Source organism: Dasypus novemcinctus, chromosome 21 (assembly GCF_030445035.2).
Source record: "Dasypus novemcinctus isolate mDasNov1 chromosome 21, mDasNov1.1.hap2, whole genome shotgun sequence".
NCBI lineage: Eukaryota > Metazoa > Chordata > Mammalia > Cingulata > Dasypodidae > Dasypus > Dasypus novemcinctus.
This window is the reverse complement of record NC_080693.1, coordinates 1564301-1579631: the sequence shown is the minus strand read 5'-3', so window position 1 is coordinate 1579631 and position 15331 is coordinate 1564301.

The following is a 15331-nucleotide window of genomic DNA, read 5'->3' as shown; positions in this document are numbered from 1 at the left end:
GATTGCTGCCCTTAGCCCTGTTGAAAATAAAGCATCTCTCAGTAATCTTCTCATGGCCATCTTCTATTCCATGGTGCCCCCATTAATAAATCCCATCATCTATAGCCTGCAGAACAGAGATTAAAACTGCTTTATGCAGAATGTTCAACAGGTATTTTGAACATCTGCATAACATCTTGTTGCTTACATAAATGACAGTCAGCTATGCATCTATGTTTTAACTTTTTAAATCCATGCATTTGTGTAATACATGCATTTTTTCAGGAAAAGTTTCTCTATATTTTTATTATTTTGGATGTTGTTTAGATGAATTTTTCAGAAAAACAAAGAATTATATCATATGGAGAAGACCATGGATAAGTATCTTAACAGGTGGCTGTATATTTCAGAGAACTTCAAGGTACAGGGTCCTGCCACCCTAGAAGAATATTAATTGTTTGCATTAGAAAATTCAATCAAATTGTTCTCTTTGCATTTACCTTCCTATAAGTGACTGCACTAAGTAATTAAGTGATTTTAATCAAGACTCAAATGCAGAATTAAGGACACAGAATAGACCCAATGATGAGATTCCCATTAAAGTACCTTCCCTCATTGAAAAGTAGATGACAAATAGCTACCCTAAACAGACCATATCCTTTTTAAACTTTTTCCTCTGCTTGTGAGCTGCCTGAATAGGCACATATCATGCTTCATTCATTTAATCTTTCTGCATGGTGAAGAAAAATATTTATAAAGTATGTGAGAGGTAGCAACAGGTGAAATTGGGTTTTGTTTGGAGAATATTAGATATTGATTACGCTATTGGATGCACTTTCACCAACAAATAAATATGAAAATGTATCCTTTCAATATGTAAATGGTTTTAATTAATTTTAACAAGAGTGCTCACTCCATCAGTAAAATATTTTATGGTTCTTATTGTTTTCTTTCTCTTTTATTTGTGATAAATCTAGGTAGGAATATATGAAGTTGGTTTTCTTTTCAAATAAACATTTTTGCTTTAGTCACAATTTCCTTTTGTTACACTACTTTTATACTATTGTTTTCTATTCTTTTCTTTATTACTTTCTCCTGCTACTTAATTTTGGATCATTTTGCCTTTCTTTTCCTGGCTTTTTGAGTTGGAAATGTAGGTTATTGGTTTTAGACTTTTCTGTTTCCCTAATATAATCACTTACCAATTTCAAACTTCTTTGTATACTCTGCTTTATTTGTATTTCATCCATTTTTCTATTTTCTATTTTCTTTATCATTCAATTGAAAATATTTTTTAAAATTATCCTTTTGTTTTCTTTTTATTTGCAGATTGAAGGTGTGCTGTTTTATTTCTAAAAGTTTAATTGTTGTTGATATCTAATTTAATCTATTTTTTATAGAGAAAATACTTTGTATAATTAAGTCTTTTCAGTTCATTGAGTCTTATTAATGGCTCTGTATCATCCATTTTGCTATATTCTTAAGGAAAGTCATAAATAAAACCATTATAATATTCTGCTACATGTTAGAAGTTTCTTTCTTACAAGGTTTATAATAATGAACTGATCATAAGGTTTACAATGGATAACAGTGACTTGCATTCCCATAACATAGACCAGGCCCCCATCCAGAGCCTATGAGTTCAGATACAGTTCATTTCCTCACAAGAATAGGCAAAGAAGCCACATGACACCACAAACCCCTCCTGCATGCCTAGCATTCACTCCCCCTAGCCCACTGCCTCCTAGTCATTCCTATCAGCCCTCAGGTCTTACCCAAACCCCAATTCCCTCCTGCTTACTAAGCATATGCCCACCTATGGATGTACTGTATAAATTCATGACTGCCTCTGCCAGAGGTGGGCTGGAGTCCCTCTTCAGATCCCTGCATGCTGGTGGGGGGCTGAAGTCTATTCTTCAGACCCCCTACATTGGGAAAGCTTCCCAGTAAACTTCCTGCCTGCAATCATGTCAGTCTCCATGTCCCAGTGAGTACCATTTTTCTCTAAGACTACACAACTCCAGAATTTCAGATGCTATCTCTACTTTTTCCTAAATGTCTGTTCTGCATGTTTAATGTTTTGCATATATAAATATATTATATATATATGTAATTACTCTAGACATGAATTAGTTCATGATTCCATAAATCACAGGAAATACATAATCCCAGGTTAGCCTTCCTATATAAGAAAAGAGTACTTAGAATCATTAGATTTACAAATACGCAAACACAAAAGAAAATCATTTTCAGAACTACATGAACTAATGAAAAGGGATTTTTTAATAGAAATTAAGAAGCTATTATAAAATACCCCAATTCAATAAACTCAAAGGAAATTGAAGATCATTAATATATACATATATAAAAATCATGTGCATGCATATATGTATGTGTCTATTGTGTATGTGTATATATATATGATGGGAAAACAGGGTACAATAAAAAATGAATAGAGAACAATAAATCCTTTAGTTCTTACTCATATTATGGTTCCAAAAAATTCAAAGGAGTAGAGGAAATTATTGTATATAAAACCTAAACTAAAGACATACAAAAACCACTTAGAAAGGGGAAGAAAATAGATAAATGCCAAAGAGGACTAATTTAGTAACACCAACATATGGTAACAATAAGAAATCAGAGAAAGGGAGGGAAATATTACAAAATAACTATTAATAAGGAATATGAGAATCATTCTTGAGAATTGAGATACAGGGGAATAAAAAATGTATATACTTAGTCATGATCTTTAGACGTAGAAATATAAAGTGAATTCTTAAAGAGAGGATCTTAGTCAGGAAAATATGAATAATATTAGGACGACAAAAACTCAGAAGTGTCAAGTATTTCTTAGAATCTTTATTGTCCACTTGAATTTTCTTAGGCTACTACATGAATGAAGTGACTGTGAGAGTTCCACTTCAAAAGAACATTGAAAGGAGGAATTAGTATGACTGTGGTATGTGGAGCATGTAATGTCCACATTACATTTAGCAAAGAAGGATAGGAAGCTGACTGAGAAAGATTTTCAGATAATAGATTTTTGTAGAATAGATGAGGATATATTCAATAAATTAGGTATTTCAAATATGCTAGCATGTAAGCCAAAATTCTACAAAAATGTTGGTGATATGAGAGATGTGATATATTGACCAAGTTATATTTATCTCAGAAATAGATATATTGTTTAAAATTAGAAGATTAAATATAGCAATTCATGATAGAACTCAAAGGAAAAATATTAAAAGGTCATTGCTGGGGAGGCATTAAATATATAGTTACAATTCATTCATTTTGAAAAATTTAGCAAAAAAAAAGTAAAAATCTTCATTATAAAAAAATTAATGCTAAAAATAAATTATCTGATTTCAGTCTTCAGAGAAATTAATGTATGCCTGATATAAGCATTATTTGGTAAGGAACCAGGCAAAAAAATACCTGCACTCACTGCCTTTCTGAAATGATAAAGTGAGGTAAGAAAAGGAAAATGAAATGTATGAAAGTTCAAAAAACAGGTAAAAGGATAGCAAATAGAAGCATATACAATTCTCAATGTGTACAATAAAATATCTACATATGTAACATGAGAACATACACGAATAAGAGTTTGAGAAAGTAATTGGTTGGATAAAATCAACCAAAAATATCAAGCACATATACCCTAGAAACAAAAGATTGTGAAAATTTTAAAGTGGCAATAGCTAATAGCATGACATTATATGCATATTATATCTATCTACATACAGATATGTAACATAGTATAATAACTTGTGAAGAAAAATTTAAATATTCATTGATAAATTTAAAAAAATTAATGGAAAGTTAGGCCATATAGATAGATTGGAAAACTCAATATTATAAAGACATCAGTTAGTTTTATTTATTAAATGGCACTTGAATAAAATTCCTAGCAGATTTTCTCTTCAGAAATGACAGGTTGGCCCTAAAGTTCATTTGAAACCTTACTAGCATTAACACCTCTTAGGAGGTCAAAATTAGAAGGATTTCCTTAATGGCAACTCTTGCTATTAAAAAAATAGTAAGAAATCACTGCACCGTAGGAAAAAAATGAACAGAAGTTACCAATGCAACAGAATACAACCGGGATGGGGCGGTGAGGGGGGGGGGGTTGTGGCTAGGGGAGAGAAGTAAATAAATCAATAAATCTCTTTTAAAAAAAGAACACATAGGAATGCTCAAAAGTGACATATACAGTAAGGTAGTGAACTGAGACTAGCATGTATATTTTGGTAATTCTATCAGAGCTATTGGTTTATAAAATTATTCATAATAGAAAATATGGAGTGCCTACAACTGAAAGCAGGAGGATTGCATCCAGTATCCATGTGGAATCTAAGCCCCCTCTTGACATAGATGTGGAATGGACACAACCAAGCCAAGGTCCACAGGAAGGAGGAATACAGTAAGGATTAGAGTGGACTTAATGATATTCTATTCATGAACTATTGTGGTTAATAATCAAGAAAATGTGGCATTGGTGTGGAAAAAGTGGCCATGGTAGCTGCTGGGTGCAGGGAATGGGAGGAAGAGATGAGATGTGGAGGCATTTTTGGGACTTGGATTTGTCCTAAGTGGTACTGCAGGGACAATTACCAGACATTGTATGTCCTCCCATGGCCCACTGGATGGAACGTGGGATAGCGTGGGCTATGGTGTGGACCACAGACCATGGGGTGCAGCGATGCCCAGAGATGTACTCATCAGATGAAATGGATGTGTCATGATGATGGGGGAGAGTGTTACTGTGGGGGGAGTGGTGGGGTGGGGGCGGTGGGGGTGAATGGGGACTTCATATTTTTTTAATGTAATATTTTTTAAAAAATGAATAAATAAAATAAAATAAAAAAATAAAAAAATGAAAAAAAGAAAATATGACATTTAATTCCTCTCTAACAACCTACACAAAATAAAGTAATTAAATAATATACCACAAATGTCTTCAGGACTTTCAAATAGGAAAGAATTATTTGGACTGAGGTGGAGGAGAAAGAGGACAAGGAAAATGAGGATCAGTGAGAAGAGGAAAAGACAAAAGTACATACAATGTCAGTAACAACCCATATTTCATTCCTGCTATTGGGTATTTGCTTATATTCTCTTTAATCCTGATAAATCTAAGTAGAAATTAATCAATATGTCTGATATTTTTAAAGAAAATTGTTTTCTTTTGTCATCTTTTCCTGGGGTTGTCTAGTTGCTATATCATTGCTTTCTTTTCTTTTCCTTTATAATTTTCTTCCTCCTGCATTTACGAGTATCACTTTGGTCTTCTTTACCTTGTAGCAGGAAATATTGGTCATTGTATTTAAACCTTTCACCTTTTCTGTTATTAACATTTACAATTTTAAACATTTCTCCAAGCACTGCTTTACATTCATTGTACCATATTTTATATATCATAATTTTATTAAAATTCAATTTAAAATATATTTAAAATTCCCTTCTGATTTTTTGAATCACAGGCTGTAAAGTTTATCTTTTTAAATAGTCAAAATATTGTTTTGTGTTGATATCTAATTTAATTCCATGTGGTCAGAGAACATACTCAGTATAATTAAGTCCTTCTAAATTCATGAAGACACATTTAATGATTCAGTATGTCATCAATGTAGGTATATTCTCAAGGGAAGTGGTAATTGAAGATGCAATGGCCATATTTCTGAGGTAAAGAACAGTATGAATTGAGTAAATAACTACACAATGATAGAATCTAAGTATCATATTTTATTCTCATTCTACACTCAATGATAACACAATAGTCACAAAATTAATTGCACCTATTACATATCTTTCTATTTTTATATAATTTGAAATTAGTCTGGAAAAATTACCTATGGTTTCAAATTTCTGCATTTTCATCACTTATCCTACTTTGTTATTTGCTATATTACTGATTTTAAAATAATAATTGTCTTCATTTAGAAGAATAAAATTTAGTTTCATGCTCAGTTCAAGGCAGAATATTCTAAATGTGTAAAGCTACCTTCAAAAACATTACTCTTAGTATATCTACGTGTCATATCCATCAATTATCATCTATCTATCATCTATCATCTATCTATCTATCATCTATCTCTAACTGTTGTATCTAATATTGTTTATGTGTTCCTGTGTATGTGTATGTGATTACAGTAATTTATAAATAGAGACATTTTGCAGCTAATTGTAATACTATACTACTAATAATAGTGAACAAAATAGCTAAAAATATCCTAAAGATGTGGAACAAAAAATACATATTTAGATGAGACTGCAGTGCAAGGCAGAAGTTGTAGATCTAAAAGAATATATTAAAAACATAAATATAGAATCATGGAAAAATCATTAGAGGACAGTTCTTATCTGCATGTTGGAATCAGGCTTGCATTAAGAATTCTAGAGCACCAGACATTACCCTAAAGAAAATGGAAACAAATAATAGAGTACAGAGGGTTTTTTAAAGTGGGTATGTTACCGGATGGCTCTGGTTCCTGGGCTTCTAGGTTCTTGGCCTATGTCACATAAAAGAATGTAAGGACTTGCCATAGAGTAGGCAAGGGAGTAAAGAGTTTGTTAAAACAAGAAAACAAGGAAGTACATGATCCATGCTGGGACATGGACCGTGGGGGGAACTGCAGGGTGAGTTACAAGCGTGGGGCCCCAGGTCAGGTCTTTTCAAAGTCTTTCCTCCTTCACCTTCATGATTTTGAGGGTGAGACCCAAGCTGTTTGCTGTTCTGATTGGTTGCCCACCTGCCAGTTCTCAGGAGGCCAAAGATGAGGTCTTTTTAGGATACCCGGGGCTTTCCCCCTAGTCCAGAATGACACTATCATTGCCAGGACCTCCTCTCGGAAGATTTCTGAGTGTGGTCTCATGGCCATCTGGTCTGTCATCCTGTTGTCTACAGAGCCAGCCACCTTCCCCCTTTCTCTACACTAGCCTGCCTCAGGTATTTATGATTCCTTGTGCACTTGGACTTTATGGAACTCTCAGATGTTCTTTCCACTCCGTCAAATTAATTTTACAGCATTCATATGGAACATTGTGGCAGTTATCATTTCTTTCTAAAACCCCAAATCACAGGAAACCCATAAGAAGCACATTTTTTTCCTATACAAGAAAATAAGTTTTAGGGTCACTGGGCTAATGATATATGCACAAATGCAAATATATTTACAGCTTTGCATGTAAAAATGAAAAATCATTTCATCAAAATGAAGAGGCTTAAACATAATTTAATTCAATTAACTCAGAGTAGTGCATGTAGAATATATATATTTATGAAGGAAGAGAAGGAAGAATAGGGCTAAAATTGCAAAGACAATGAATAATGAAAAAGCAATAAATTTCTCAGACTTTGCAAACATGAAGGTTGAAAAAAAAAAAGACAAATGTAGGAGAGGCTACTGCAGGGTCTAAAGGTGACAGTCTGCAACTACCTTAGGCTTTTTATATAGGCCAGCCTGTGAGGGTAAACTGCTAAAGGTGGTTCTCAGCACTCCTGCCTGCAGCAAGTCTTGAACCAACAGAGCTACATCCATTTTTCCACTGGGGGGTAGAACTACTTTATTGGAAAACATTGTCAGGGCTCTGGCAACTCTGGGGGTGGAGGAGTGGACACACCCTGCAGTTGCTGCTCAAATTCCTCACTGTGAGGGGCTACCCCTCAGGAGGTGGTGCTGGCGCCTGGAGCAGGCAGCCTGAATGCCAGGACTTACACTGCACTCAGCGCTGGAACCATGGCCACTGGTGCCTGAAATGCCCAAAGGGCCACCCACATGTGCCCTCACTGTCTTGGTCACTGCATCCACTCAGCCCCCAGTGCTGCTAGACTGCACTTGCCCTGAGGGGCCCTAGGGCTTGTCACTTGGGCTCCTGCACCTAAGAGCTCCAGGTAGGTCTGGGTCCCCCTTTAGTCCTTCAACCTGAGCTGAAGCAGAGGAACTTGACTCCTCCTTTAGCCATGCTGTGAGGGAATAAGGTCAGGGACCAGGTGAGGTGATTTGTCCTCCCTCCTATTGAACACATCATGCTCACACTCAATTGTCCTCTCTGTCCTGGTCTGGGCACAGGGAGGCCTCAGTAACTATCATTTCCCAGTCCTGGCTGTGTTTAGGGCCTCAGAGGGTGGAAATGCTGGATTCTGGACCTCCTCATCCTGTGAGCGCTTCTTCCTGCTCCTTTAGGGCTGTACCAGGGCCTGAAGCCCCAGCTTAGAGGGACCCCTTTGCCCAGTGGTGCTGTGGAGTTCTTCTCCCATGGGAATTCTACTGCCTTCCAGCCCATTTATCTACTGTTTAGTGACCAAAGCCACACTGCCTGCAGGAAGGCCCAGCCCCTCCTCTGTCTTGCCCTGGTTGCTCTTTGTGTTCCTCTTAGAGCCCTTTGGGGGCAGCTTCCCATGGCTCAGCTCCTTATCCTGCACCCCCTAGCCTGCCTCAGTGAAAGGGGCTGACAACTCTCTGTCATTTCTACCCTGGAGCTGGATGTGATGGTGGAGCTTTCTTACCCTCCCCCTCTGTCATCCCTGGGAACAGCAAATGGGACAGGGGGCCCGCCAATTAGCAAAGACCCTCTTTTATGAACACTTCCATTGTAGTCCTAGACAGGATCATCTCATCCACAGCCTGCCCGTGTGCCACGTTTTATGGTCAAGTCTCTACCACCTTTACCTTTAGGCTGTAAACTGATGAACAGCTTTCCATGGGGTTTTTCTGTTTGGGAAGTCCCCTTTAGTTGGAAAAATCACTTTCATGCTTCCAGCAGCCCAGACTAAAAGCAGCATGAACTTGTCTATATCTCCACCCTGTCAGTTTTCCTGTTCAATATGGGCAGAAATATATTGTAGCAGAGGGTCAGTAGTTAATTTTCCCAAACTGCTTCTCTCAGCCCTAGAAATTTGAGTTTGCAAGTCCTCTCTTCAAATAAATGTTTCAGCCAAGCTGCATGATCCTCCCTGACTTCTGCAGGTGTCTGTCTTATCATCCATATGTTGCTCTCAGATAAAGTCCTCATTATCAGTTTGGTTTGTAGCAATGCCATCAGTAGTTGTTCAATGAATGAGAACAGGCCAAACCTGGAGCCTGCAAGCAAGCCAGAGCTGGTGAAGCTCCCCACAGGGGGCCACAGACTGTTCTCTGGAGTTAATTGGGAACCTTGAGCTCCTTTGAGAGTCAGGTCATTGTGGGGTAGCCTACGGGCACCCAGGAGCCAAGGAATAGTTTCCCTACTATTCCTAGAACCCACCTTTCTCATCTCTACCCTTATTTGCTGCATTAATTCACCCACTTGTCCCCACATGGCCAGAGGGAGGCCAGATGCTCAGTGAGCCTATCACCTCCTAGGGAGCCAGCACAGTCCTGGGATGACTGAACTGTCAATCCCTTGATCCTCCCCTATGCCATGGTGTACCTTTTGGTGATCCAGCTGACTGCAAAAAGCTGTCATTCAGAAAGAAAGACATCTAAAGAAATGTCAGCCAATTCCAATATAGGTGTCCGTGTCACCAACGGAAGCACATCTCACATAGCACTGGATGGAGCAATGTTTTATTGACATGGAGAAAAGGTAGAGCAAGCTCAGCTTCACCAGCAGGCATCAGTTATCCATAGCCAACAGGTCTCAATCTGTGGCCAATGCAGAGAGAGATGTATATGGAGCAACACTCCTTGTGTTTGCATGTCCTATGTGAAGAATTCCATTCCTTCCCCTCCAGGGGCATATATATTAGGGTGTAAAATGGATGGGACAAAACACGTCCATCAGAGTGAGATGATCTCCAGTGAATATTTACATCTATTTGGGCAAAAGGAGAAAAAATATACCAGCAATCCCCTTATCTATTAGGGTATTTTATTTTCTCCTGCCAGGTTGACACACCAGCTTCTGAGGACAGGAGATATCTGTGGGTTCCATGGAAAGGAGGCAGGCTGTGCTTAGACTGTCCCCTTCCACATGCTCCACTCCATAAATACTTGTTCTCCATCATGCAGAAAGCTTGAATGACTCCAAAGTGGCATGCACTTTTTCAACCAGATCAAATGGAGAGAACAAAACACCCAAGGGATATTCTTTATGGAAGACCAGGATCTTATAGTCAACTTTTCAATGAAGAAGACAGCTTAAGCACAGATTTCAGTACTGTTGTTTTCTTATGTTCTTATTCTGCAGTTATGCTCAATTCTTAACACTTTATTACTTGGTATAAGCATTTATATTAAAGGTGAATGCAAAAATGCAATTTGAATAGAATTCTCTAACTCAAGACAGCTACTATTCTCTTCCTGGGTGACAGTAACAAGTACCTTGGTGTTCTCTCAAATGTAGAGGTACCCGTTAAGGTAGTAATCTATGATATTCTCCATATTTATTGTAGGCTTTAAATTTGTTCTGATATAGATCCTTGAATATAAAGGGGGTTCTGGTTTGGGCTATCCATGATACTGGGGGAAGGTTGGAGGAAGAAGCAGGTAAAATCTGGGGATTTGTAGGTCTGTGGTTAAAACTACAATGGCAGCAATGTATTTTAGGCAAATATAGCATTGTTCATGAAGAGCATCAGGATTTGCAAGATTTGTAGCTCCTGGGAAGTGGAGATACCCATAAGGAAGGATTCAGTGGAGATAGTGAGATTGTGCTTGTCTTCTAATGTGTGAAAGGCAAAGTATTACATGATAAAATATGCTAAAATCTAAATGAAGATTCTCATATATTGGTATCAATATATGGGTTTGCATCAGGAATGCAGCTTAGCAGAACTGGACAAAAGACAGTATTTAGAAATGAATGGATAAACATATTTCCCTTTTCATTTTATGTCTGAATTTTTTCTAAAATGATAATTTCAGAGTAACATATTCTATGTTCATTAAATGATTTAATATGAAATCTACATGCATAAACATTTCAATTTTTGACTCACAATTATACCATTTCAGTAAAATATCTTTTCACATCTACCTGGGCACATCCAGTGACTATATTCTCATTTTCTGATTAGTGAATGTTCATTACAGACATGCTCAGTAAAGCCTCTGCATCAGTCCATTGGTTGCACAGTCCACCACTATTTATAGTGCCCTTTATGTATCAGCTGACTAAGAAGATTGTGGATATCTTTCATTATTTGAATTGCTGACTAAAAATCTCACCCTATAACAGTTAATAAATGATTTTGAGTTTTTTTCTGAGACTAATTAAAGGAGGCCAGATTATGTCTCACTATCCTTTCATTTTACCTGTAATATAAGACACCTGGGTCATTTCAGTTGTAATATAAGACATCTGTGTGAGCCCTTTCTTTCCTCCTGTGCCTCATAAACCGTAAAAGATAATAATCAATTCCATCTTTTTGTTGCTGTGTATACCAGAGTTCCCTTGTGGTCTCTCTGGTTCACCTTCTCACCTGCACATAGTATCTAAGAAAAGCATCCCACATGATGTTACTCTTCCTCAAAGAGCCCTCCCTTCACTCAAGCATGAACATCGAAGGGTTTCTGGTGCAGGGCTTCAAGGGTGAGGGATATGTGGGACAGGGCACACCTGGGGCATGCTTCTGTGGAATATGAAACACTTCATCTTGTCATGATGTTATCTCAGTGGGTGGAGACCCACACAATAAACAGGAAAATATTCAGCTCCCAACCTGGGGAGTCCTGCCATGCTCTCAGTTAGAGGCCCAAGAATCCCTGAAGAACACAGGCCACCTAATAAAAGGAAACGGATCAGTATGTCAAGTCCTCAATATTATTGCATGTAACTATGACCCTCATTCTTCAAAACTTTAAACTTGGTGTTTACCATCGGGTCTCGATGGAAAGGGGAGGGAACAGTAGAATAGATGGAACTTAGGACATTTTTAGGGCATTAGAATTGTTCTGCATGATCTTGCAATAATGGTACAGGCGTTTTAAATTTTGCTAAAACCTATAAAAGTGTCTGGTGCATAATTTTAACCATGATGTAAACCACTGACCATGGTTAGCAGCAATGGTTCAATATTTGTACATCAAGTATAGCAAATGCATCATACACATAGAAAATTTTATTAGTAAGGGAGCATGGGAGAAGGAGAGAGGTTGGATGTATGGGAATCCCCTATATTTTCTATTTGACTTTTCTGTAATCTAAAGTTTCTTTGAAGATAAAGAAAAAATAAGACACTGGAACATAAGGAAGAAATTGTCACTGTACATTAAAGATATAGAACTCACAGTGATGAATGACACAATGAAACACAAATGATGTCAATATATGGGCTACTTTGTTGGCTTTAAAGAAATAAATTTGTTTCAATGCAAATTCACAAATATTCCATTGTGTTTATTTTCATTGCTTGCATTTTCTCCTCTATCTTCCTTTTCCTCCTCCACTGAATCCACAAAATTCTTTCCTAAATTAGACTTTGAATAGATCTTTCAAAATCTCATAATGTTCATGTGGTGGTTTGGAGTTGTACAGAACCCCTAAAAATCATGTTCTAAAACTTAATCCATGGCTGTGGGTGGGAAGCCATTGTGAGTAGGACCTTTTGATGAGGTTAATGTGGGGCTCACTTAAATGAGGATGAGTCTTAATCCTAGTGCTGGAGTCCTTTATAAGCAGAATGAAATAGTTACAGAAAAGGCAAGCCACAGAATGAGTAGCTAGAAGCTGAACATCGGTGGAACCTGGAAGAGAAGGGAGAGATCAGGAGACATTGACATGTGCCAATCCAAGCACAGGCTAGGAACCAAGGATCACCAGGATCCAGCCCCAGAACATCGTAGTCTTCAGGGAGAAAGCGTCACCTTGACGCTGTTTTGATTTGGGCACTTCCCTAACCTTAAAACTGTGAGCAAATAAATTCCCATTTCTTAACCTGATGCATCTCATGGTGTTTGCTTGATCAACATAAGAAAATGAAACAGTTGTTTTCCACATTTTATTATTTAATCCACTTGGTTTCATTTTGCATATGTTGTTGCATAGGAATATAATTTTTTTCCCAACATGTATACCATGTGCTATAATGTAAGCATGAAATATGCTTATACTCCCATTGCAATATCATATTGTATCTGTTTTTTAAATTATTATTATTCCTATGAGTTCTCTATTCTGCTACATTTTTCCTTGTCTACTTTTGCTTTATGTCATAATGTTGAACTACTAATATTTTATAGCAAGACTTGATGTCTGTTATAGAAATCCTTCTAAACATTTTCTAAGAATTGTTTATGCTGTTTGGGACTCACAGGAATTTTAGGGCATACTTTCCAATTTGTACAGAATTAAATCTGTCAAGATTTTTATTCAGATGTCATTTAATACAGGTATATAATTGATACACTTTAATTTTGAGTTTAAATTCCATAAATACGGTCTAATAATAGAGTAATTTATTACATTTTTAAAATTATTTACTGTGTAGGAATATAAAATTGTGTAGCCATTGTGGAAAATATTGGCATTTTTGCAGAAAGTTAAGTATAATATTACCATATGATCTCACAATCACTCTTGTAGGTTTATACCCATAATCATGGAATGCACAGAATCAGTTATTTGCACACCAGTATTAATAGTGCCATTATTTGCAATTGTCAAAAATTGGAAGGAGCCCATATGTTCATTAACTGTAGAATGGATAAACAAAGTGGGCTTTACATAAAATGTTATATAAAGGGATGTAGCATTGATACATGCTGCTGAATGGATGTATAGTGAAAGCACTATGTTTAGTGAAATAAGCCAAAAACAAAAGTACAAATATTGTATAAACTCCTCATTATGAAATAATTAGAATATGAAAACTCATAAAGTCAGAAATTAAAATACAACTTACCAGTGTCAAGGGTGGGTTATGGAATGAGGAATTAATGAATACTTGGTACAAAGTTTCTGTTTGGTGTGATGGAAATTTCTTTAATGCATGATGATGAAGGTATTACAACATCGAGAATTTAATTAACACCACTGTATTGTATAGTTGGTATTGTTTAAAATGGGAAATTTAGTTAGTATATATATAAAGAATATTTTAAAAAAACCATAGATCATAAAAGAATGAACCCTAAATTAAACCATGGACTATAAATCATAATGTAATTAAAATGATATTTTTCATCAATTGTAACAAAGGGACCACAGTAATACAAAATGTGTATAGTAGGGAAAACTGTTGGGGGAGAGTTTCTAAGAACCCTTTCTGCATGATTTTTTTCTGTAAACCTACAGCTGCTTAATGGGTGTTTTACTTTCCATAGATTTTACTTCTTTAATCACCAAAACTGTAGACTTCTATTTTTGAGTCTTCATTTCCAAGATTTTCCAGGGAGCTCCTTATCCCTTCCCACATTCTGAAACTCTGGATTGACATTTATCAATGAGAATTTTCAAAAAATGGCATATGGGCTGCAATCCTCAGAACTTCCTTTCAATATTCTTTTTAAAACAACAACAACAACAAAAACCATGAGCCAAGTTAATTTGTAGCTTCCCTTTTTTATTTTTTTAAACTTTAAATGGACATTTAAAAATTTTATTGATAATTTTAACCCTCACTTCAAATAGTAATGCTGTACAAAGAAAATGACCAGGACTCAGGTCTCCTTCATCTCATTGCACATCATTCTGCAGTGTATACTTTGATTTTTTCAGTTTTATGAACTTGATTTACAATTCATTTGAGTGAAATAATGAGGTATATGGAGGGTTTGGATTTGGAACTAGGATACTCTTGGGAAGTCAATTGTATACTTGGGTTGCATAGTGAGAAAGTGGAAAATGGATCCAAGTCAGTGGAAAAGGCCTAGATATTCATTCTGCCAGGCCAGTTTGTAACAACAACCTGGCTAAGTCATTGTCTTCTTAAAGATTATTGCAATCACAAATGGTGATGTGAGATGAATGACCTAACACTATTCCAGTATATATATTTCTTCCACAACAGTCAAGTGACTAGAAACTCTTTTGGCATTGAACAATCAGAAATGCCAAGTTGACCTAAGAATGCCCTTTGTCCCTCTCTCTGTTCATCCTTCATGCATCCTTCATGTCCTGTTCAGCAACCCTTCCCTGAACTTAACACTTTACTGTCAAGTCTAGAGTGAGTGACTGAGGCACATTTAACCAAGATGCTCCCTCGCTGCCTCAGCTGACCTAGGTTCAGAATGGGCAGTGATAAAATACTTTTTATTCCTGATCTGAAGACAATTCAAACATGCAGTCCACTTATTTCCTAATGATGTATGAATTTAAAATAAGACTTAGAAGAAGGATACTTTTATTAAATACTTATTCAGTAAATATGAAGGTAAAAGCAAATCATTCAAAATTTCCAAAGTTATACTGTTGCCAGAAAAGTGGG